This window comes from Colobus angolensis, unplaced genomic scaffold, assembly GCF_000951035.1.
Source record: "Colobus angolensis palliatus isolate OR3802 unplaced genomic scaffold, Cang.pa_1.0 Scaffold34, whole genome shotgun sequence".
Classification (NCBI taxonomy): domain Eukaryota; kingdom Metazoa; phylum Chordata; class Mammalia; order Primates; family Cercopithecidae; genus Colobus; species Colobus angolensis.
In genome coordinates, this window is record NW_012116710.1 from 3,843,928 (window position 1) to 3,850,010 (window position 6,083).

Below are 6,083 nucleotides of genomic sequence, written 5' to 3' on the forward strand. Positions count from 1 at the left end.
TTTTTTTTTTTTGACACGGTCTCTCTCTATCACCCAGGCTGGAGTGCAGTGGTGCAATCACAGCTCACTGCAGCCTTGAACTCCTGGACTCAAGCGATCCTCCTGCCTCAGCCTTCTGAGTAGGTAGGACTACAGGCGTGTACCACCATCCAGGGTTTGTCTCCTTCACTAGATCATGAATGCAGCCTAAGTAGGGACTAAGGCTGATTCATCTCTGTGTCACCCATACCCTGTACAGAGCCGGGAACAAAGGAAAAATGATGGTAACAAGCAGCTATAAGTGCCTACTATCTGCCACGCAAGGTTCTAACAGTTAACTTGTGTTAACTAATCTATTCCTCACCACAAACCTATGAAGGCTCACTAGGGCTGTGCCCATTTTATAGGTCAGAATATTGGGGCACAGAGAGGATAAGAAACTTGCCCAGGACCGGCCGGGCATGGTGGTTCACGCTTGTAATCCCAGGACTTTGGGAGGCTGAGGCGGGTGGATCACGAGGTCAGGAGATGGAGACCATCCTGGCCAACATGGTGAAACCCAGTCTCTACTAAAAATACAAAAATTAGCTGGGCGTGGTGGTTGCAAGCCTGTAATCCCAGCTACTCAGGAGGCTGAGGCGGGAGAATCACTTGAACCCAGGAGGCAGAGGTTGCAGTGAACTGAGATCACACAATTGCATTCCAACCTGGGTGACAGGGCGAGACTCTGTCTCAAAAAAAAGAAAGAAAGAAACTTGCCCAGGACCACATGGTAAGCGGTTAAGTAAGGGTAGTTGCTCAGCTCATGCTGGGAGACTAAAGGAGTGACGCTGGCTCCTCTTTTCAGGACCCTAACATTGGCACCAGGAAAGAGGACACACTAACAGTCATCAGAGTGTTATGCAAATATGCTGACCTGGCTTATATTTAGCTACTGATGGAGCCTTGAGTAATTGTTTCCATAGCCAAGGGAACTTCCTTGGGCAGGTCTTTAGCACACTTAAGGGGAGGAATGGAACCATCACAGAGGGACGACCTGACGTGGCTCTGTTTCTCCTTTTAATGTCTTTGTCTGTTTTTCCTCCACCCATTTTTCTCTCTCTCTTTCTTTTCTTCCTTCCTTCCTTCCTTTCTTTTTCTTTCTTTCTTTCTTTCTTTTCTCTCTTTCTTTCTTTCTCTCTCTCTCTTCTTTCTCTTCCTTTCTTTCCTTTCTTTCTTTTTCTTTCTTTCTTTCTTTCTTTTCTCTTTCTATTTCTTTTTCTTTCTCTCTCTCTTCTTTTTCTTTCTTTTTCTTTCTTTTCTCTTTCTCTTTCTTTTTCTTTCTCTCTCTCTCTCTTCTTTCTTTCTTTCTTTCCTTTCTTTTTTTTTTTTTTTTTGAGACAGGGTCTCACTCTATTACCCAGGCTGGAATGCAGTGGCATGATCACGGCTCTGCAGCTTCAGCCTCCTGGGTTCCAGTGATCTTCCCACCTCAGCCTCCCAAGTAGCTAGGACTACAGGCATTTGCCACCACAGCCAGCTAATTTTTTAGTTTTTATATTTTTGTAGAGATGTGGTCTCACTATGTTGCCCAGGCTGCTCTTGAACTCCTGGGCTCAAGTGATCCTCCCACCTTGGCCTCCCAAAGTGCTGAGGTTACAGGCATGAGCCACCACCCCTGGCCTCCACACAGGTCTTATTTAACATAGGGAAGGACTGAGGCTCAGGTAGAGGAAGAGACTTGTTCAAGGTCTTCCAGTTTATAGATGGATTCAAATCTGACTCCTACCCCAACAGAGAAGCTTCATGCCCCAGCTACCCCCTGATTAGAGGCCTCCAGCACCACCTCAGGTGGCCCCCACATCCAAGGCTGATCCTACAAGGAAATGGAATGCCTGACTTTCTGGCACTTTTCTCCAAAAAGCCCAGCCCTGCTGAGTCAGGGGTGGTGCCGGGGCCTCTGTACCCACGGGTCCTGCTAAACTGGATTTCCCCTTAAGGTGAGCCCAGATTTCCTGAGCTCCTGCTGTCACAGAGCCTGGGCCCAGGGCAGGAGGGCTGACAGAGCACACTGAGCCATGACAGCCTCACAGCACTCTCCTCTCCCAGCTCTCTGGACTCTCATACAACCAGGAGGGAGGCAGGGTGGAGATTATTGTCATATTTTACAGAAGAGGAAACCAAGGCCCTGAAATGGAGATGAACTTGCACAGGTCATGGAGCTACACAGGGGCAAGGCTGGCTCTTTCATCACATCAGATCAATTTGGCTCAACTTTTATGTAACAAATTGTGAGTTGTTTTTCAGTTGCCATGGACCCGCAGGTTGACAGCCACATAACCTGAGCATGCCAGGTTACTATGCGTGCAACTACAAGGAAACCTAAGTGCTCAGACTGAGGAGTGGGGAATGAATTAAGAAGCGGATAGCACATGCCAGGATTCAGTATCCAATAAGATCAAGCTCTGGCATCGCCCCATGGCAGGATCCAATCAGATCATGCCTCCCACATCACTTCATTGCAAGATCCAATCAGATCATACCTCATTACCCTATGCTTATAAAACCTGCCCAGCTCCCAGCTTGGTGAGACAGATTTGAGTATTTCCTCCTATCTCCTTGCCACTGGACTTGTAATAAAGCTTTTCTTTTCTCAAAAGCCAGTGCCATGGTATTGGCCTCTATGTGTATTGGGTGGTGAGCCCATTGATTGTGTGGTAACAGCTCCAGAACCCTGCTTCTTGATTCAGGGGCTGCTTGTCTTCCTGGTGTCCCATATTGGATGAGGGGGCTGAGGTGACTGAAACAGAATTGGATTTCAACAGGAAGAGAAAGGCAGAGTAGGATAAAAGTTTCAGTGGAGGAGGTTGGGGGCAGCAGGCAGTTGAAGGGGTAAGAGCCAGAAAGGGTGGAGAAGATCAGCCTGGGCCTTGAATGCCAAGCTAAAGATGGCCAACTTTTCCTGAGGGTAGACCGAGGAACGTGTCTGTGGGCCAGAAATGCAGGGCAAGCTCAGCTAAACAAGCCCAGTGTGGGAAATGGGGTGGGAGCTCTGGAAGCAGCAACAGCAGCTGGGAGGGGAACAGAGTGGACAGAGGAATGGACGTTTGCTGCTTTTGCCCACCTGGCGTGAAAGCCCCCATCTTCTGATGATTACACAGGATTTCTCTTTGAGGAAATCCAGCCCCCACTGGACAACAGCTTGGGGCTGGCCCTCGATGTGTCAAGCCCTTCCTGGCTGAGGGGTGGGGACAAGGCCAAGGGCAGAGCCAAGGGTACAAGAGTGTTCTCAGTAATCTCCTTCAGCTTCCCAAGCCACCCCAGACAAGCATGCATTCTGATTTCAAACAGACCCTTTTTCGTTTATGTTTTGTTTTTTTGAGACAGGGTGTTGAGATTACAGGCATCAGCCATCGCACCCAGCTTCAAACAGATCTTTGTTATGCAATCACAGCTCCAAAATAAGTACTCCCCAAAATAATTGCACTCCCTCCCTAAGCCCCTTTTACATGGAATCTGTGGAGTGGTCACTCCCATTACCCAGGTTAGAACATCAGCCTCTCTTTCCGCAGGAATCTGACTTGTGACATGAGTGACCCAGAGCCCTAAAGGCTGGCATAGGTGGTTTGCCCTGAGACAGAGTCCTGAAGAGGCTGATGCTCTCTATTCTGCCTCCTGGTCACAGCCTCTTCTGCAGTCTTGTTTTTTACCCTTTCCCTCTGTTCTGTGAGACCCACCCCCACCTCCTTATCTTCCCAGGAAAGTCTTTTTTGGTAGCCTGAGGTGGCTTTGTAACTTGCAACCAAAGCACTGTAGTTGAGACAAATGTCTCGGGAGGGCTCCAGCTTCCTGCAGAGCTCAACAGGGCTCGTGGCAGACTGGCTCCACAGACTTCACTCCAGCCTCCAGGCTGAGGCTTGGCAGGGTCCCTGAGCCCCCATATGAGGGGCTGGGGCTGAACTTCAGGCTGGGTTGGGGACCTACCGGGTTTCCCCAGCCCCCTCCTTTCCCTCATCTTCTAGCACTGTGATCACCAAAGCAGCAGCAGCCCTGATGATCCTGCCCTAGAGACTTGTCCCCCTGCTGAAGGTGCACCTCTTGGACCTGGTTCAGCACCTCAGTGGTTTTTCTATCACTGTGATAACAACACCCACCAACTTAGTGGCTTAAAACCACACAAATTATCTCACAGTTCTTCAGGTCAGAAGTCCAACGTAGGCCTCACTGGGATAAAATCGAGGTGTTGACAGAGCTGTGTCCCTTTTTGGAGGTTCGAGTGGAAAGTCTGCTGCTGCTGCTGCTAGTGCAGCTGCTTCTCCTTCAATTCGCTCCTCTAGGCCCTTTACCTCATCCATCAAACAGGGAACAACGTCACACACTAAGGGCTCTGGAGCTCAGATGGGGTTTTGGATAGCACAGGACGCAATATCATGTCCTTACTCAGGGGGCGATACTGAGAGATGCCCTGATGAAGCCACTGGGACAACGGGGTCTGGTAGCACCTGCTTTAGCACTTAAGAAGTCAGGCTTAAGCACTTCACTTCCCAGCTCCTGATTTTGGAAAATTACGTCTCCAGGCCTCTGTTATCTCATCTGTAAATTAGGGATAGTGTCACTGCCTTGCAGGGTTGCTGTGAGGATTGAGATTAAAAGGACTTAGATTCTGAGCTCCCTGGAAGTAGAAACCATGTTTTTCTGGCTCCCGGCTACATTCTAGCCCCTGGCTTAGACGAAATGCTTAATTAAAAGAAGTCACAAAGTGCTGAATTTAAGAGCTTAAAGAAATAATATTAGGAGGCTGGGCGCAGTGGCTCATGCCTGTAATCCCAGCACTTTGGGAGGCCGAGGCGGGTGGATCACGAGGTCAGGAGATCGAGACCATCTTAACACTGTGAAACGCCATCTCTACTAAAAAATACAAAAAAAAAAAAAATAGCCAGGCGTGCTGGCAGGTGCCTGTAGTCCCAGCTACTCGGGAGGCTGAGGCGGGAGAATGACACGAACCCAGGAGGCAGAGCTTGCAGTGAGCTCAGATCACACCACTGTACTCCAGCCTGGGCGACAGAGCAAGACTCCATCTCAAAATAAATAAATAAACAAACAATAAAAAAAGAAATAATATTAGGACTACAAAGATTCTTTGTATCTCCCTCTCCCTTTATAGCATCTTCCACTTGTTTATACCCCTTCTCCTTTCTCACTACTCTCCCCCAGGCCCACCTTACCTCCCCACAGATCTCCAGGCTTGGAGGTCTCTCCCCCTCCCCAAGTTGGAATTCTACAGTGTTGCATCCAGGAGATCCAAACTGAGGCCCAGAAAGGGAAAAGGACTTGCTCAAGACCACACAGTGAGGAGTGTGGATATGAACGCGTCAACATCAACATCAGAGTGTGAGGGGAACCGTGAAGAGGGGAAGAAAGAAGATGCTACGGTTTACACCTCCACCATTTTGTCTAAGTCAGCCAGGCAGTTTAATAGTGCGATGACAAGCCGCACTGGCCGGCCATCCAGCTGACTGGACTAGATGAACTTCCATGAATCCGGGGGAACCTTATGGCCACTGCATACCCAAGGATGCAGACAGGACCTGGGGTTGCCCCTGAGGAGTGTGGAATGGCATCTAGGCTGCAACAAGGAAGTGAAAAGGGACAAAATCAAGTGTGATACCCAAGTTTCAAACTAATGGCTGTGGTCAGGTGCGGTGGCTCACGCCTGTAATCCCAGCACTTTGGGAGGCTGAGGCGGGTGGATCACGAGGTCAGGAGATCGAGATCATCCTGGCTAATATGGTGAAACCCTGCCTCTACTAAAAGTACAAAAAATTAGCCGGACATGTTGTGGCACGTGCCTGTAGTTCCAGCTACCTGGGAGGCTGAGGCAGGAGAATTGCTTGAACCTAGGAGGCAGAGGTTGCAGTGGTCTGGGACGGTGCCATTGCACTCCAGCCTGGGTGACAGAGTGAGACTTCGTCTCAAAAAAAATAAAAACGAAACAAAAAACAAGGCCGGGCGCAGTGGCTCACGCCTGTAATCCCAGCACTTCGGGAGGCCAAGGCAGGCAAATCACAAGGTCAAGAGATCGAGACCATCCTGGCTAACACAGTGAAACCCCATCTCTACTAAAA

At 49.4% G+C, this 6,083-nt stretch overlaps 1 protein-coding gene across 4 annotated transcripts in view; it reads right to left on the bottom strand.

Annotated features, from left to right (window-relative positions):
- TMEM40 (transmembrane protein 40) overlaps positions 1-6,083 on the bottom strand; it is a 34,216-nt gene that overhangs the window by 22,054 nt on the left and 6,079 nt on the right. The window contains exon 1 of one of the 4 annotated variants that reach the window (XM_011952341.1): positions 1,592-1,610. The exons of the other annotated variants lie outside the window; for them this stretch is intronic. The gene's annotated coding sequence lies outside the window, so the exon portion shown is untranslated. Of the gene's footprint in view, positions 1-1,591; positions 1,611-6,083 lie in introns of those variants that run through there. 4 annotated transcript variants of the gene reach the window in all.